The sequence below is a fragment of the Hemiscyllium ocellatum genome, chromosome 8 (genome assembly GCF_020745735.1).
Source record: "Hemiscyllium ocellatum isolate sHemOce1 chromosome 8, sHemOce1.pat.X.cur, whole genome shotgun sequence".
NCBI lineage: Eukaryota > Metazoa > Chordata > Chondrichthyes > Orectolobiformes > Hemiscylliidae > Hemiscyllium > Hemiscyllium ocellatum.
In genome coordinates this window covers 114,781,822-114,800,912 of record NC_083408.1, presented here as the reverse complement: position 1 = coordinate 114,800,912, position 19,091 = coordinate 114,781,822, and the positions used below count along the sequence as shown (strand labels likewise).

The 19,091-nt window shown below is 45.6% G+C and overlaps 1 protein-coding gene across 2 annotated transcripts in view; it reads left to right on the top strand.

Moving 5' to 3' along the window:
- jag2b (jagged canonical Notch ligand 2b) overlaps positions 1-19,091 on the top strand; it is a 232,857-nt gene that overhangs the window by 121,894 nt on the left and 91,872 nt on the right. The window lies entirely within an intron of this gene.

Sequence of the window (19,091 nt, the reverse complement as noted above, 5' to 3'; positions counted from 1 at the left end):
AACCCGTGACAAACTTTGTGGGTTTCTGTACACAGCAGTCCAAACAGGGAAAGCTGGAAAGATGCACTGATCTCTCTTGCTCCGGGCTTGGTACAGCGGTTGTAAAATTGCACGTAGACACGCCAGGGTGTTTTGGCATTGATCGCCTGTCATTGAGTGCACAGGACTTGGAAAACCTCACATGCACGTGTCCTCCGTATCTCCAAATAACATGTGACTCATGGGTCAAAGATCACGCTTGATGGTATCATAACAGTGAGTCCTGATGAGCTGGGGCTAAATATATTCTGGCTTATTAAATATAGCCTTCAGTAAATGGACAGGGTTGAAGCTGTGAATCATGCAGCCAGTAAACCATTTGAGACTGAAGAAGACGTTATTGGCAGACGTGACTGTGCGGCGGAGAGCAGCAAAGGGATGGCTTGGAACTGTGCAGTAACTGACATGATGCCCACGTACACTTTTCTTGTCATGATATTTCTTCTCCTCTGCCCATGGCCTAGTGCCATTCTTACACTTGCTTCTATGGAAAGGATCTTCCATGAGCTGTACGGTCATGGATTTTGCAGCCTTGAGCTTAGAATCCTCGGCTGATCCTACCCATTAACTCGCTGCAGTACCGAGAAAGTACCTCACGGTCGGCAGGATTCTCTTCGGAATGATTTGTCAAACTGAGGTCCTGGTCTGCTCCCTCAGGAGGACGTAATCCAGAGGCCTAGGCTTATGCTGTGGAGACGTGATTTCAAATCCAAATGTGGTACCTCATCGTGGACCTATGCCTTCACGCCCACTTCACCCCAACAACAAAACCTCCAGACAAACCAAGTGAACACCCACGGGATCTCCGAGATCAGGGTTCCTAGCAGGGACAGTAATGCAGAGACTCGAACAAACAGCTCTGTCCAAAATTTGGATCCGCTACGTGGATGTCATCATTAAACGCAATAAATTAGAGGAAACCTTCAAGACCATCGATAATTCCCTCACTGGTATAAAATTCATATAGAGAAGAAAAACCACAAAAAACTGCCATTCCTAGATGTCACAGTAGAGCAAACAGCCAATGGGGAACTTACAACCAGCGTCTATAGGAAAATAACACCAATGGACTAAATATTGAACGACAGAAGCAATCATCCTAACATCTATAAACAAAGCTGCATTGAAACATTATTTCAACGAGCCACTGCACACTGCAGTGCAGAGTAACTATGAAGAGCAGAGGAAAAATCACCTATACTGTGTTTTCAAAAAGAACAGACAACCAATGAACACAGACTGCTGATTTCTCAGCAACAAACCCTCATTGGAAAGAAGAAGGCTCAGAGGGGATTTGATAGAGACATACAAGATGATCAGAGGATTGATAGGGTAGACAGTGAAAGTCTTTTTCCTAGGATGATGACGGCAGCGTGTACAAGGGGCTTAACTACAAATTGAAGGGTGATAGATTTAAGACAGGTGCCAGAGGCAGGTTCTTTATGCAGAGTGTGGTAAGGGCGTGGAATGCCCTACCTGCCAATATAGTCAACTCAGTCGCAATAGGGAGATTTAAACAATCCTTAGATAAGCACATGGATGATGATGGGATAGTGTAGGGGGATGAGCTTAGATTAGTTCACAGGTCGGCGCAACATCGAGGTCAGAAGGGCCTGTTCTGCGCTGTATTGTTCTATGTTCCATCCGAATAAGCAGACAAAACACATCCAGAAACCCTAACCACTCTCTCTTACATCAAAGACACCTCGGAAATGGCTGCCAGACTACTCAGACCCCTTGGCATCATGGTAGCCCACCAACACACTAAAACAGCAGCTAATGAACTTGAAAGACCCCTATACAGACAATAATTAAAACAAATGTGATTTACACAATACTGTGTAAGATCTGTAACAAACACTGCCTTGGACAAACAGGCGGAAAACTAGCCGACAGAATATATGAACATCAAACAGCCACAAAAAGACATGACCCACCCTCGCCAGTATGCTTACATACAGATGAGGAAGGACACCACTTCAACTGGGACAACACATCCATCTTAGGACAAGGCAAACAGAGACAGGCACAAAAATTCCTAGAAGCGGCATTTCAACCAGAACTCTATCAACAGACATATTGACTTGGATCCCATTTACCACTTTCTGAGAAAAAGAACAGGAAATTACATCACCATAGGAAATGATGTCACCACATGAAATGACATCACCAACCCAAGGAAACCCAAACATATAAATAGAAAGTGGGTTACACCTTCAGTGTTTCATCTGGAGGCTAACTGAAGATGTTGCCTAGTATGGTGACGAAATGTCTGAAAAAGGACATTTCAGCTCAGGAAGCAAACCTACATTGAGAACGTCAACCTGAGCTACAAGTCTTCTCAAAACTCGTTAACTCATCGAGTCAGAGCCTCCTACAGCACTGAGACAGGCCTTTCAGCCCAAACTGGTCCATCCCAACTAAAATGTCCATCACACTGACCCCATTTCCCTGCACTTGGCCCATATCTTTCTAATCCTTTCCTATCCATGTATTTGTCCAAATGCCTTTTAAATGTTGTTAATGTACCCACCTCAACCACTTCCACTGGCAGCTCATTCCACATGCATACCACCCTCTATTAAAAGAGTTGCTCCTCAGGTTCCCTTTTATTCTTTCCCCTCTAACCTTAAACTGATGACCTCTAGTCCTCGATTCCCCAACCCTGAGAAAAAGACGGAATTCATTTACCCTATTCATGCCTCTAATGGTCTTCTACCCCTATATAAGGACCCCCCCCTCAGTCTTCTCTGCTCTAAAGACAAAAGTCCTAACTTGTCCAACCTGTCCTTATAACCCAGACCATTGAGTCCAGGCAACTTCCTTGCAAATCTCCTTTGCATTCTTTCCATTTTAATAACCTCCTTCCTATAACAAGGTGACCAAAACTAAATGCAATACTCTAAATGCGGCCTCACAAATGTCCTATGTAACTGCCCTTCAGCCCAACCAGTCCATACTGACCCGCCGAAGCGCTGACAGGGTAAAGGAGGATATTCTGTTTCCATTAGTTGGTATGTCAGTAACTAGGGGTCACAATTTCAAGATTGTCAGCGAGAGAGCTAGGAGTGAGATGAGGAAAAACTTCTTTACTTCAAGAGTTGTTAGGATTTGGACTGCGCTTTTATAGAGAGTGGGGGAGGAGGAATAAATCTCCGGAAAATTGCTCTGTGTCTCTGGGTGATCAAAACAAGTCCAGGTGCTTTCCTCTTTCTAATCACATCTTATCCTTTCCCAGGTTTATTGAGAATGAATCTCATTGTGAAACTTGTCGATGTATATTGTGTTAGCTGAGGAGTGGCTTGATAGCCGCTGGAAGCTTAAAACTATTGAAATGAGTGGGGGGGGGGAGAAAAGCTGACAAATTTGCAGAAACCGATAGTGACATTTCCGCAGTGTGAAGTATAATTCTGTGATTTTTGCGAGTCTGTGGAAGTTGTTGTGTAAATTCCTCCCCTCCAAATTGGTTTGAATGGTACAGAGCTGGTGAACAGCAGCTCCTCGTGTTCGAGCCTGTTTGTGAACATCCTGCTCACATGTTTTCCACTGAGTGTAATGGGCCTTTGCTGAAAATACCTTGTGGAATGTTTTCATGTCGACGGTGGATTAAAGTGAGAGTCAGCACTGCAGGAGGAAGTGGATACAGTTGGCGAATTGCCTATCCTGTAGCAGCATGTCATAGCTACATTCCTGACGAAAGTCTTGACAATAAAACAAAAAAGAAAATGGGTTGGAAGTCAGCAAGGGGAGAGACTGGAGTTACGAAGCTCCCCAGTCAACCCTAAACTGACCAGCATGGGCTTTGACCGCTGCAGTGCAAAGAATTCGCCTCTGGTTCATGGTGACAAAAGTGAGGACTGAAGATGCTGGAAATCAGAGTCTGGATTAGAGTGGTGCTGGAAAAGCGCAGCAGGTCAGGCAGCATCCCATGGGACAGGAAAATCGACGTTTCGGGCAAAAGCCTTTCATCAGGAATGAAGGCAGGGAGTCTCCGAGAGATAAATGGGAGGGGGGTGAAGGTGGGGAGAAGGTAGCAAAGCCCATCCCCATCCACCTATTGTACTGTTGGCTACCTTCTTCCACCCTCCTCTCTGACCTATCACCTCCATCCCCATCCCCATCCCCATCCACCCATTGTACTGTTGGCTACCTTCTTCCACCCTCCTCTCTGACCTATCACCTCCATCCCCATCCCCATCCCCATCCACCCATTGTACTGTTGGCTACCTTCTTCCACCCTCCTCTCTGACCTATCACCTCCATCCCCATCCCCATCCCCATCCACCTATTGTACTGTTGGCTACCTTCTTCCACCCTCCTCTCTGACCTATCACCTCCATCCCCATCCCCCCCCATCCACCCATTGTACTGTTGGCTACCTTCTTCCACCCTCCTCTCTGACCTATCACCTCCATCCCCATCCCCATCCCCATCCACCCATTGTACTGTTGGCTACCTTCTTCCACCCTCCTCTCTGACCTATCACCTCCATCCCCATCCCCATCCCCATCCACCCATTGTACTGTTGGCTACCTTCTTCCACCCTCCTCTCTGACCTATCACCTCCATCCCCATCCCCATCCCCATCCACCCATTGTACTGTTGGCTACCTTCTTCCACCCTCCTCTCTGACCTATCACCTCCATCCCCATCCCCATCCCCATCCACCCATTGTACTGTTGGCTACCTTCTTCCACCCTCCTCTCTGACCTATCACCTCCATCCCCATCCCCATCCCCATCCACCTATTGTACTGTTGGCTACCTTCTTCCACCCTCCTCTCTGACCTATCACCTCCATCCCCATCCCCATCCCCATCCACCCATTGTACTGTTGGCTACCTTCTTCCACCCTCCTCTCTGACCTATCACCTCCATCCCCATCCCCATCCCCATCCACCCATTGTCCTCTTTTATACCTTCTCCACAGCTCCTCCCCTCCCTCCCATTTATCTCTGCACCCCGGAGACACCCTGCCTCCAATTCCTGATGAAGAGCTTTTGCCCGAAATGTCGATTTTCCTGCTCCTCGGATGCTGCCTGACCTGCTGCGCTTTTCCAGCCCCATTCTAATCTAGACTCTGGTTCATGATGTTCTCTTACCTTCTGATGATGGCCTTTGTCGTCAAAGCTCCAATTTCACTTGGTGCTACAGGGAAACTTCACGCAGAATAATTGCAATGTGAACCTCATTACTGCAGGGAAAAAATAGCATCAATGCATTTCGGGATATTTAAAAAGATTACACTCAGACTAAATGAATTAGAACAGGAGAAGGCTTGAGTGATTGGGCCAAGCGATCTGTTTCTGTCTGCTGTAAAGTTGATCTAATTGTAAAGCAACTCCAACTTCTGCAATTTGTTTATATCTGAGACTGATCCAGCTCCCAGGTGTCTTTGTGTCTGTAAAAGCAAAATACTGTAGATGCTAAAAATCTGAAATAGACGCCGGGAGGAGTGGAGAAACTCAGCAGGTCTTGCAGAGAGTGCGAGAGACTGAGTTAACATTTGGAGTCTGGTGTGAATCTTCACAGCTGAGATAGATTCTTGGTCACAAAGAAGTTGATAATCATCAGGGAAAGGTTGGTAAGGCTGCAATCAGATTATTACTTCATTAAATAATGACACAGGCTGGTGGGGCTTTTAATCCTTTTGTTTGTAAGTACATTCAAAGCACTTGAGCAACAACATTAATGCTGGTTTGGGGGTAAATATTGGGATCGGGTCACTGGAGATAATCCCCTAGCTCTTCAAATGGTGTTGAGTTGATTGTGTTGAACACTTCAGGCAGTTGAGACTTCGGTTTTGTGTCTAGCTTTTTCTTTCCAGTGGTGTGTTGCTTAACTCACTCCTTTTAATATTCTTTTTCATTCAGTCGCTAACTAATTCCGTTTAGACTGAGGAACTCAGTGAATTTACTGGAGGAAATTTAATCCTATTGAGTCATCTCATGGCTGCACCTTGTTTTTGGGGGGAGGGGGTCACTATGGGTTCAGAGTTCATAAAGAAGCTCATTTGAGATCAGATATGTCTTAACATCAGACAGACTGACTACCAGGTTTCCAATATGACAGAAATCTTTGTACTTCAAAAGAATAGAGAGGCTGAACAGGCTGGGGCTGTTTACCCTAGAACATCGGCGGCTGAGGGGTGACCTTATAGTGGTTTATAAAATCACGTGGGGCATGGATAGGATAAATAGACAAGGTCTTTTCCCCATGGTAGAGGAGTCCAAAACAAGAGGGCATAGGTTTAAGGTGAGAGGGGAAAGATATAAAACGTTTTCACGCAGAGGGTGTGAGTGTGTGGAATGAGCTGCCCGAGGAAGTGGTGGAGGCTGGTACAATTACAGCATTTAAAAGACATCTGGACGGGTATATGAATAGGAAGGGTTTGGAGGGATATTGGCCAAATGCTGGCAAATGGGACTGGAGTAATTTAGGATATCTGGTCGGCATGGATTAGTTGGACCAAAGGGTCTGTTTCCAATCTGTACATCTCTAAGAGTTTAATTTTCTGTGTAAGGAGCTGTACCTGAGAGATTCTCGGCAGAGTTGGGTGGATGAGCCGTAGTATGAGCACGTAGCCCAGGTGTTGCTGGGATTCTACCTCTCCTGGTTGACCAGGTGACATTTCAGTTCCAAATTCAGATGGTTTATTGTTACACCTTGTTTCTGACAGTAGTGTCTTTGCAGGAACACATTGATTGCATTTTTAAATGAATTGCTCGGTGGTTCTTCTATCACAGTCTTGGTCCCTGTCTGGGTCCTTGGTCACCGTCTGGGTCCTTGGTCCCTGTCTGGGTCCTTGGTCCCTGTCTGGGTCCTTGGTCACCGTCTGGGTCCTTGGTCACCGTCTGGGTCCTTGGTCCCTGTCTGGGTCCTTGGTCCCTGTCTGGGTCCTTGGTCCCTGTCTGGGTCCTTGGTCACCGTCTGGGTCCTTGGTCCCTGTCTGGGTCCTTGGTCCCTGTCTGGGTCCTTGGTCACCGTCTGGGTCCTTGGTCACCGTCTGGGTCCTTGGTCCCTGTCTGGGTCCTTGGTCACTGTCTGGGTCAAAACTGTATTCAGCTGAGCCTCAGTCAGTCGCACGCTCACCTTTGAGTCAGAAACTCATAAGTTCAAGTCGCACACAAAGAGATGAGTAAATCCTGCAGGCTCATACTCGCGGGCAGTCCTGATCAGTGCTGCACTGCTTGAACCATCCTTTAGATGTGTAACTGAAAAGGATTGGTGTTATTTAATCTTGGGACCAGCACAACTCCCAGTTTTCCTCTAGGAAGTGGAGGTGAGCTACCTCCTTGAACTACTGCAGTCTCCATGTGGTGTCGGTAGACCCACAGTGCTGTCAGGAGAAAGCCCAGGAATCTTTACTTTTGAATGTGATAGATCCAGTGAAATTCTTTCAAAGAGCAGGGAAGTTCTGTCTGATGTCTTGGCCAATATTTAATACTTTCTAATAGCACATTTAAAAATGCTCTGGTCATTCTCTCCCTGTTATTTTGCAATCATTCTGTGTGCAAATTGGTTTCTATTCATTGCATTACTGCAGCGACTACACTCTGGAGATGAATATCAGTGGCTGTAGAGTATCTTTGGCTTTTCTAGGATTGTAACACGTATGGTAGAAGAGCAAGTTTCCTTCATTACAGCCACTTTATTCCGTTGGCCACCCCCACAAAGAAATGAAAATTAATAAATGCCCAGGTCTACCGTGAATGACACGTACTGGTTCCACCCATCTTGAATGCCTCAAAATAGAGCTCATCTGTGTTCATTTCCAAGTGTTTTTTTTAGAATGTGATTTGCGAGGGGAGGAGAGATACATCTCCCTGGGTATATAATGCTGTTTGCTGAATTGTCCCCAGCCATGCAAGTCCTCCAGCCTGGGACATGATCCGCGTCATAACGATGCTGAACCATTGGATGGTCTCCACCGTGTCCAAGAACAAGGCTAAATAAAGTACAGACTATAATTATCTCTGTTAATACAACCTGTGTTTATACTCCCCATTTTCCATATGTTTCCTTTACTCCTGTCGATGACCCCATCCCATCCATTTTGAAGGATCTTGTGCCAAGTTTTGTTTTGTTTTTATTTTTATGTATACTTGAGCCTTTCTCGTGTTGTTTAAAAAAAAGACTTGGTATACAGGTCTGTCTCTTCTCCCCCCCCTCTCCCGGAAGCATTATCCATTAATAATGGAGTTAGTTTTTCACTCAGTCTCGCTATCAATCTCTATCAGTCAGACTGCAGATGACCCAGACATAAGGCCAGGAATACTCTTGGGAGCAACAGCTCCATAATCACCTGTTTCTTCCAAAACATGCTCCACTCGCCACACGTCAGATCTCCAATTACTCAAGTACTGTACCCTGAAGAATTGCTTTCTGAAAATCAACCCTATCACTATCTTCTCCATCAAAAGCCTTTTGGAAGTTGAAGTTTATTATGTCATGGGGCTTTCCATAGTCCATATGGGCTCACTCACTTCCTCAAAACAAGTCTGAGTTTTGATAGACACTGTCTTACCCTTTCTGAGTAACACAAATTAATTACTGAATGTAATGGATCCAACTTTGCTGATGATATAAGGCAGGGCAGGAGTGTTAACTGTGAAGGAGATTCAGTCTCCAAGGGAATATAGTTTGGTTAGTGTGAGAAAATGAGGTTATTCAGTCTAACTGGAAACATGGGGCAGCAGATTCTTCTGTAAATTAATTCTGGTGTTCAAGTGGGATTGGAGTGCGCTTGTACTTGAAACGTAGGAAATCAACAGTGATACAGAAAGCAATTCATTGCCAAACGCCACAGTGGCCTTTATTGCAAGACAGTTGTTGTGGAAGAATGAATAAGGGCAGCATAGTGGCTCTGTGGTTAGCACTGCTGCCTCTCAGCACCAAGGACCTGGGTTCAATTCCAGCCTCGTATGATTCTCCCCGTGTCTGTGTGGGTTTCCTCCTGGTGCTCCTGTTTCCTCCCATGATCCAAAGATGTGCAGGTTAGGGTGGATTGGCCATGGGGGATTGCCCATAGTGTTCAGGGATGTGCAGGTTAGGTGGGTTAGCCATGAGAAATGCTTGGTTATAAGGTAAGGGTAGGGGGTTGTGTCTGGTTGGGATGCTCTTCGGAGGATTGGTGTGGACTTGGAGGGCCGAATGGCCAGCTTCCACATTGTAGGAGGTTCTATGATGAAGTCTGCCTTAGTACAGCATTGGAATCTGAGCCTGGATTATAGGCCACCAAAATCTGGAATGACACTCAGCAGGTTACTTAAATCCTAACCCTAAAGACCACTAAGGACTGTTATGGCTCTTTGGGAGGGTTTAAACTAATTCAGCAGGGACAGGGAACCCAAATTTTTAATTTGAGAATGCAGGAGGTTGAGAATAGTGAGGTCAGAACGAAGGTTTCAAGGTTGCAAGAGTGCACCTGCAAGCAAGAAGTTGGTTTGAAGTGTGTCTACTTCAACGCCAGGAGCATCTGGAATAAGGTGGGTGAGCTTGCAGCGTGGGTTGGTACCTGGGATTTCGATGTTGTGGCCATTTCGGAGACCTGGATAGAGCAGGGACAGGAATGGTTGTTGCAGGTTTCGGGAGTGAGATGTTTCAGTAAGAACAGAGAAGATGGTAAAAGAGGGGGAGGTGAAGCATTGTTCGTCAAGGACAGTATTATGATGGCAGAAAGGATGTTTGAGGACTCGTCTATTGAGGTAGTGTGGGTTGAGGTTAGAAACAGGAAAGGAGAGGAGAGGTCACCCTGTGGGGAGTTTTCTATAGGCCTCCAAATAGTTCCTGAGGTGGAGAGGAAAGGATCGCAAAGATGATTCTCGATAGGAGTGAGAGTAACAAGGTAGTTATTCTGGGGGACTTTAACTTCCCAAATATTGACTGGAAATACTATAGTTCGCGTACTTTATCCAGTGTGTGCTGGAGGGTTTCCTGACACTGTATGTAGACAGGCCAACAAGAGGCGAGGCCACATTGGAGTTGGTACTGGGCAATGAACCGGGATTTGGAGGTAGGTGAGCAAGTTGGTGATACCACAGTTTAGTTATACTACTTTAGTGATGGAAAGGGATAGGCATATACCGCAGGACAAGAGTTACAGCCGGGGGAAAGGCAATTATGATGTGACAAAGCCAGATTTAGGATGCATAGGATTTGGAAGGAAACTGCAAGGGATGGGCACAATTGAAATGTCGAGTTTATTCAAGATACTGCGTGTCCTTGATAAGTATGTACAGGTCAGGCAGGGAGGAAGTTGTTAAATGAGGGAGCCTTGGTTTACTAAGGAAGCTGAATCTCTTGTCAAAAGGAAGGAGAAGGCTTATGTTAGGATGAGATGTGAAGGCTCAATTAGGGTACTTGAGAGTTACAAGTTAGCCAGGAAAGACCTAAAGAGAGAGCTAAGAAGAGCCAGGAAAGGACATGAGAGGTCGTTGGCCGATAGGATCAAGGAAAACCCTCAGGCTTACTATAGGTAATAAAAGAATGACTAGAATAAAATTACAGCCAGTCAAGGATAGTAGTGAGGAGTTATGTGTGAAGTCCAAGGAGATGGGAAAGCACTAAGTGAATATTTTTCGTCAGCATTCAGACTAGGGAAAGACAATGTTGTCGAGGACAATACTGAGATACAGGCTACTAGACTAGACAGGATTGAGGTTCACAAGGAGGAGGTGTTAGCAATTCTGGAAAGTGTAAAAATAGATAAGTCCCCTGGGCCAGATGGGATTTAACCGAGGATTCTCTGGGAAGCCAGGGAGAAGATTGCAGAGCCTTTGGCTTTGATCTTTATGTGGTCATTATCTACAGGAATAATACCAGAATACTGGAGGATAGCAAATATTGTTGCCTTGTTCAAGAAGGGGAGTAGAGTCAACCCTGGAAATTATAGACCAGTGAGCCTTACTTCGGTTGTGGTCAAAGTGTTGGAAAAGGTTATAAGAGAGAGGATTTATAATCCTTAAGAAAGGAATAGGTTGATTAGCGTTAGTCAAAACAGTTTTGTGAAGGGTAGGTCGTGTCTCACAAACCTGATTGAGTTTGAGATGGTGACCAAAAAGGTGGATGAGGGTAAAGTGGTTGATGTGGTGTATATGGATTTCAGTAAGGGGCTTGGTAAGGTTCCCCATGGTAGGCTATTGCACAAAATGCGGAGGCGTGGGACTGAGGGGGATTTAGTGGGTTGGATCAGAAATTGGCTAGTTGAAAGAAAGAAACAAGGTGCTGGTTGATGGGAAATATTCTTCCTGGAGTTCAATTAATCATGATGGTGTACTGCAAGGATCTGTTTTGGGTCCACTGCTGTTTGTCATTTTTTATAAATGACCTAGATGATGGTGTAGGAGGATGGGTTAGTAAATTTGCGGATGACACTCATGTTGGTCATTGTGGATAGTGCTGGTTAGAGGGACATAGATAAGCAGCAGAGCTGGGATGACAGGTGGCAAATGGAGTTTAATTTGGAAAAGTGTGAGGTGATTCACTTTGGAAGGAGTAACAGAAATGCAGACTACTGGGCTAATGGTAAGATTCTTGGTAGTGTAGATGAGCAGAGAGATAGCGTTGTTCATGTACATAGATCCCTAAAAGTTGCCAGCCAGGTTGATAGAGTTGTTAAGAAGGCATATGGTGTGTTAGCTTTTATTGATAGAGGGATTGAGTTCCGGAGCCATGAGGTCATGCTGCAGCTGTACAAACCCTGGTGCGGCCGCACTTGAAGTATTGTGTACAGTCCTGGTCACCGCATTGTAAGAAGGATGTGGAAGCTTTGGAAAGGGTGCAGAGGAGATTTGAGCTGAAAATGTGTTGCTGGTTAAAGCACAGCAGGTCAGGCAGCATCCAAGGAACAGGAAATTCGACGTTTTGGGCCAGAGCCCTTCATCAGGAATGGTGAATGACCATCCTGATGAAGGGCTCTGGCCCGAAACGTCGAATTTCCTGTTCCTTGGATGCTGCCTGACCTGCTGTGCTTTAACCAGCAACACATTTTCAGCCCTGATCTCCAGCATCTGCAGACCTCACTTTTTACTTGCAGAGGAGATTTACCAGGATGTTGCCTGGTATGGAGGGAAGTTCTTCCAAGGAAAGGCTGAGGGACTTGAGGCTATTTTCGTTAGAGAGAAGGTTGCGACGTGACTTAATTGGGATATATAAGATAGTCAGAGGGTTAGTTAAGGCCTTTTTCCTCAGATGGTGATAGCGAGCATGAGGGGGTATAGCTTCAGATTGAGGGGGAGATAGAAATAAGACAGATGTCAGAGGTAGTTTCTTTACTCAGAGAGTAGTAAGGGTATAGAATGCACTGCTCACAGCAGTAGTAGACTCGCCAACTTTAACAGCATTTTGGTGGTCATTGGATAGACATATGGACAAAAATGAAATTGTGCAGATTAAATGGGCTTCAGATTGGTTTCACAGGGCCACATCGAGGGCCGAACGGCCTGCACTGTGCTGTAATGTTCTATGTTCTATAACTTACTCCCTGAAGTCCAGAAATCACCTATGTTATACTCTGTCTGAGACCAACCCTCTGAGAAAAGAAATTCCTCCTCATCTCAGCCTTAAATTGGTGCCCCTTACTTCTAAGACTATATCCCCTGGTCCTGGACTCTCCCATGGAGGGGAAACATCCTCTCAGCATTGACCCTGTCAAGCCTGTTAAGAATCCTCTATGTTTAAAAAAGATCACATCTCATTCATATGCAGGATCCCCTGTTCTCTGCAAATACAGCAGGTATGTTCAAGCCTTTTTGGAATAACATAGAAGCTTGGGAAGCCTATGGTTCTAGGAGAAAGTGAGGACTGCAGATGTGGGAGATCAGAGCTGAAAATGTGTTGCTGGAAAAGCGCAGCAGGTCAGGCAGCATCCAAGGAGCAGGAGAGTCGACATTTCGGGCATGAGCCCTTCTTCAGGCTTATGCCCGGATCGTCGATTCTCCTGCTCCTTGGATGCTGCCTGACCTGCTGTGCTTTTCCAGCAACACAATTTCAAGCCTGTGGTTCTCCACTGCTTTCTCAATGGCAAAGTCTTGGCTGTCATTGACATACCAACCAATCAGGAGGAGGTGAGGACTGCAGATGCTGGAAGTCAGAGTTGAAAAATGCAGCACTGGAAAAGCACAGCAGGTCAGGCAACATCCAAGGAGCCAACCGTACCAACCAATCAGCACCTTTCTCCTCCTATGGTTTCAATTGTGAAAGTTTGAAATTTGGCATTCTTGTGTTTGTCCTGTTGAGTACAGGACCAGAAGCCTCAGGAATGTCTCTCTTCAGCAACAATCACAGTAGATTTCGTGAGTTTTACCAGCCAGAGTTTAAAGAGATGATCCTGATGCATTCAGCAGGAAAACTACTTGCGCACACTGAAAATTCTAAAGTGGAATTACTTAGCAGAGATGTTCAAAATGTTCAAAATCTCCAAGCTCAGTTATTCACCTATATTTGTTCTTTCACATGCTATTTGGTGGGTTTCCAGCGATGTCTGCCCTTATTTGTTTCATAAGGTGTTGAACTTTTTCACTCTTGAATGCTGTGAATTAATTTGTATTCAAGTGTTTTCTTTAAGAATTCTTGCTGCTTTCCTGTTTTGCGTTGAATCTCTCTTCCTTCCTGGTGTGTGGGCACTTTTCATTTTTCTCTCTCGTTTTCCAAGTTATTTTTAGTCGATCATGGTCCTGGAATTTAATGCTATTGTTCTCTTCTTGCACGACCCCATCCTGTTCAATATTGTTATAAACAGTTAAAAGCTTTTCTTTTCCATGTAGCTGCTACATATTTTGAAAAAAATCTTGAATTTTGTTTGTGTCTCTTCTCACTCTGAGGCTGGCAGCTGGTGAAATGTTTTTATTTTTTTCACATTCCTTTTTAAGGCAGGAAACAACTAAAAAACACATGCAGACCGAGGAAGGAACAGGACATGATTCAGATCTAACTCTTTGAACTCTTGTTGCAGGAGACAAAACTGGCCGGGTGAGGGGAAAGCATAGCTGGAGTTAGGTTTGGGAGGGTTTATCTGGTGCATCATCTGTGGTTCAGTGAGTAACACACTCTAACCTCTAGTCGGAAGGTGTGGGTCCCCTTCCAGAGACTGGGTTCAGTACTCCAGACTGTCGTTTTCAGCACATTTCTGTTTGGGTGAAAAGTTAGGTTATGGTTCCTTGGTGTCTTGCTCAATATTTATCGGCCAGCTAGCATCCTTTAAAATGAGCAACTTACTGGCCACTGTCCCAAGTCTGTCCTCCTTGTTTGCAATTCACTTTCCCAGAATCAGAGTCATAGAGTAATACAGAATGGAAACAGGCCCAAACTGGTCCATGCTTACCATGATGCCCACTCAGCTCGTTCCAGTTGCCTGCATTTGGTCCATATCCCTGTAAACCCTTCTCATCCATGTGCCTCTCCAAATGTTTTTTTCAAATGTCGCTATTGTGACGTCTCCACCTCCTGATGCTGCCTGGCTTGCTGTGTTCCCCCAGCCTCCTGCCTGTCCCTCCTGATGCTGCCTGGCTTGCTGTGTTCCCCCAGCCTCCTGCCTTTCCCTCCTGATGCTGCCTGGCTTGCTGTGTTCCCCCAGCCTCCTGCCTGTCCCTCCTGATGCTGCCTGCCTTGCTGTGTTCCTCCAGCCTCCTGCCTGTCCCTCCTGATGCTGCCTGGCTTGCTGTGTTCCCCCAGCCTCCTGCCTGTCCCTCCTGATGCTGCCTGGCTTGCTGTGTTCCCCCAGCCTCCTGCCTGTCCCTCCTGATGCTGCCTGGCTTGCTGTGTTCCCCCAGCCTCCTGCCTGTCCCTCCTGATGCTGCCTGGTGTGCTGTGTTCCTCCAGCCTCCTGCCTGTCCCTCCTGATGCTGCCTGGCTTGCTGTGTTCCCCCAGCCTCCTGCCTGTCCCTCCTGATGCTGCCTGGCTTGCTGTGTTCCCCCAGCCTCCTGCCTGTCTAATCAACCACTTTCCCTGGCCGCCCGTTCCATATACGCACCACTCTCTGCATGAAGAGGTTGCCACTCAGGTCTTCCTTCAATCTTTTCCCTCTCACCTTAAACCTATGCGCACAGTTTTCAATTCCCCAGAGGAGGTAGAGGCATCATTAATAGCTGAGTTCAGCAGATATTTGGGTGATGAGGGACTGCCAATGAAGTGGGGTTGTTGGAGGCCATGTTGGACTCGCCATGGCCAGAGAGGCCCTGCTTCTATTATGATTGAAAGTGAATCTAGTTCTTTGTAGTTTCTCAATGTCCAAACTTGTGTATGAGCACATTGTTGGCTAGCTAGAGACTGCCCTGTGTCTCTAAAGACTTCACTGAGCTCCCTCTGCATGTCTGACTTCTGATGTCCTGTGAATTTTGGTGTCTTGGTTGTAGTCATTTTCCTGTCTCGATATTAACCACGGGAAGGATTGCACCTTGATGCCTGCAGTACTGTTGCTGTTCTTTGGTGTCCCCTTTATATGGACAGCACCTATTGCACCCCATTCCTTTGCCAGTCAGCCTGCCTACATTGAGCCTAGAGTGGAAGCTGTAGCTGTGTCGTTCTGACATGCTTCGAACTGAGTGTCACCTGAACAGAATCTGGATTAGAGTGGTGCTGGAAAAGCACAGCAGACCAGGCAGCGTCTGAGGAGCAGGAAAAGCGTCTGAGGAGCAGGAAAATTGATGTTTCAGGCAGCAGCCCTTCATCAGGAATCTGTCACCTAAACAGGCTGTGAGTGTGTAGGTCTCATTGTCAATAATTCTTTGAAATCTTGACAGACTGAGAGGGTTCTCCTATTGACCGCATTACATTTGATTCTGTCTTTGTGAATCAGCAGATTTTTTTTTTGAAGTTGTTAGTTTGATGCAAATGTGCGAGCATGCTGACAGCAGCAGCTAGTTTCACACCAGTCTGGAGTATAACCACTATATTGGCAGCACCACAACCTTTGTCTTTATCAGCTCCTTAATACAAGGAACGAAATGGGGAAATATGGTGGACTCAGAGTTCTGTTGTCTGTGTGGAGTTTGCACATTCTCCCCGTGTCTGTGTGGGTTTCCTCCGGGTGCTCCGGTTTCCTCCCACAATCCAAAGATGTGCAGGTCAGGTGGACTGGCCATGCTAAATTGTACGTAGTGTTAGGTGCATTAGTCAGGGGTATGTATAGGGTTTCTCTTCGGAGGGTTGGTGTGGACTTGGGCCTAAGGGCCTGTTTCCACACTGTAGGGAATCTAATCTAATCTAAACCTGACAAGGGTGGCACGGTGGCTCAGTGGTTAGCACTGCAGCCTCCCAGCACCAGGGTCCCAGGTTCGATTCCATGCTCGGGCGACTGTGTGGAGTTTGCACGTTCTCCCTGTGTCTGCGTGGGTTTCCTCCGGGTGCTCCGGTTTCCTCCCACATTCCAAAGATGTGCGGGTCATGTGGACTGGCCATGCTAAATTGCCCATAGTGTTAGGTGCTGTAGTCAGGGGTAAATATAGGGTAGGGGAATGGATCTGGTGGGTTACTCTTCAGAGGGACAGTGTGGAATTGTTGGGCCAAATGGCCTGTTTCCACACTGTAGGGAATATAACCTGACACTGATATTCATGATACTGGGATTACTGTAAGAGGATGATTTGACTGAGATTGATGGATGATGTGGGAGCAGCACACCCGTGTGGAAAGAGAACACCCATGTCATCAGGCTGAGCTCAATGGCCTGTTCCTCAGGTTGTTGGCTGCTGGGTAGGAATCAGTGACTGCTGTTTGTGAGACAACTTGAGCAAAGCAGGAAGATCCAGATATTGAACTTGAAGGACTGAAATTCCGTCAGTGTTGGGATTACTTCTGTACAGCTGCAGGGCTTCTGTTTAACATCATGTGCAGATGCTAGTCATCGTTTCAGTTCAGTTAACCAGCATGCTGCTTGTTAGCCCTTAGCCATCAGTGTTTCGTAGCCAATACCATATTGAGGCAAACATTAAAGAACCATCCTAAGTTGGGATGTCACTCAGAAGATCAATGCCAGGGAAGCTGAGAGAGTAAACTCCCACAGTGCAAAGATGTGCAGGTTAGGTGAATTGGTCACGCTTCATTATCTGTAGTTTCTAGGGATGCATAGGCTAAGAGGATTAACCATGGGAAATGGGGATGAAGTGGGTTCTAGGTGGGATATTATCTGGAATGTCATTGTAGACTCAATGGGCTGAATGGCCTGTTTCCACACTGGAGGGATTCTGTGATTCTCTATTCTAACCTGACCACAGAGGGAAACCATTTCTGGCAATGCTGCATCACCTTGGTATATTTCTAAAGCAGAAGAATTCTGGAAATATCTTTTGCTTTCCATGGTGTTTGAGTGGAAAACAAGTTGGAATGTAACTCAACATGTCGACATTCACACCGCTGACTTCCAGGTGGCCCTGGCCAGCCGGATATTGAAATAAAAACATGAATGACCTGTGAATCACTGGTCGGTTTGGGGTTAGCATTTGGTGTGGAGAGACTGACAAAAGAGGAGAATTCCGCTTCAGAAAGAGAAAGTGCTTTTGTTATCTGGGTAAGAATGGGGGAGGGTGGGAGAATGGATGTGAAAAGGTTCTGGTATGTGGTGGCTTGGATGGATAAAGACTTTGATCACCTGATACCATGGCTTCTTGAAATTGAACTGGTTCCAGCTTTAGTTTTCCAGAGAGATGTGATGAGTGCAAACAGGAAGGTCTGTAACAATATACCGAATCATTAAATATTGAAGAATGCATGAGAAACGTCACAGGCTCCACACACCGGCTCAATTAGCCAAATGGAGTGTAGCACGAGGCTGCAGGAAAATGTGCCAATGTTTTCGATGCCTTCTTCAGCTCACTGGGGTAAATGAACTCTTTCCGTTTGGTTGCATTTCCTTGCACGAGTACTTTTGTTGCAATCACTTGATGTTCACATCCTCACTGCTGAAGATAGCTTTTCCCCTGCTCCTATCCTTTTCAAAAACAGTTTGGTTTCATTATCTAGTTTGTTTAGAATCCTAAAAGAAACCCAGCAGTGTGGACAGCAATGAGCCGTTTCACTTAAACCACTTAGAATGGAATTAAATTCACAACTGTTTGCAAAGTGTTTTTCAGTGAGAAAGCGTTCCATTTATGGGACAGGCAAAGCTGTTGCTAATGATTCATATAGAAGCAAATTAGATTTCTTTCAGGGAATCGATTTGGATATGATATAAATAATTTGAGACATAACATGTGGTAACAGACTCTGGGAGAGCAAGTGCTTTTTGAATAAACCAGAAAGTGCTGCAGGAGTTCAGCTGGGCTGGCAGCATCTGTACAGAGAGAATCAGAGGTGACTTTGAATCTTTGGTTTCCAAAGCACAGTTCCACCGGGGACTTGCTTGCCTCACACCTGGGTCTGTTATAGACTCGCCAAAGATTGATCACTGTGGTTGGCTGCTGTCGTGTCATGTAATGCCAGAATGGTAGATGGGAAAGTTTGATTTTTTTTATAAACAAATTTACAAATGATTGTTGGGATATTTGATCTTTCAAGCCTACTCCCCTACTCAGTAAGATTGTGATTTGGTTGTGGTTTCAACCCCACTTTCTTAGCGATTGATTCATTCTCGTTTCATTCGCTTGTTAATCATGAAACTATCTCCCGCCGCCCTAAAAATATTTGCACCATGTTCTGGGAATTTCTGAGACTTGTGACCATCATTTTAAAAAAAAACAGTCCTACAGCAGTTTGCCCAACTGCTTTAAACAGCACTTCAGGTCTCCCTGTCATCACAAGGTTCCTCCATCCAATCTGATGCAACCAAAAGAAAGATTTGCATTTCTCTCACAACTTTCACAAATTCTGAATGTCCCCATATTGTTGTTGTAGGGGAGGGAATCATCTATTTCTTATTCGTCAATCTGGAAACGATGGAGCCTGTTACCTCGTGAACTTTGTTTTCAAATACTGTCCCTTTTAATATGATTTTCAAGAGGTTATTTTTAGCAGAAGAAGTATCAATTTTGCATCTTCAAAGAGAATTGAGATGAGCTGTTTGTCCAGTTAATTTTCCAAGTTTTCTCCCTTTCCCTTCCCCTGCTGTTGCTGTTCAG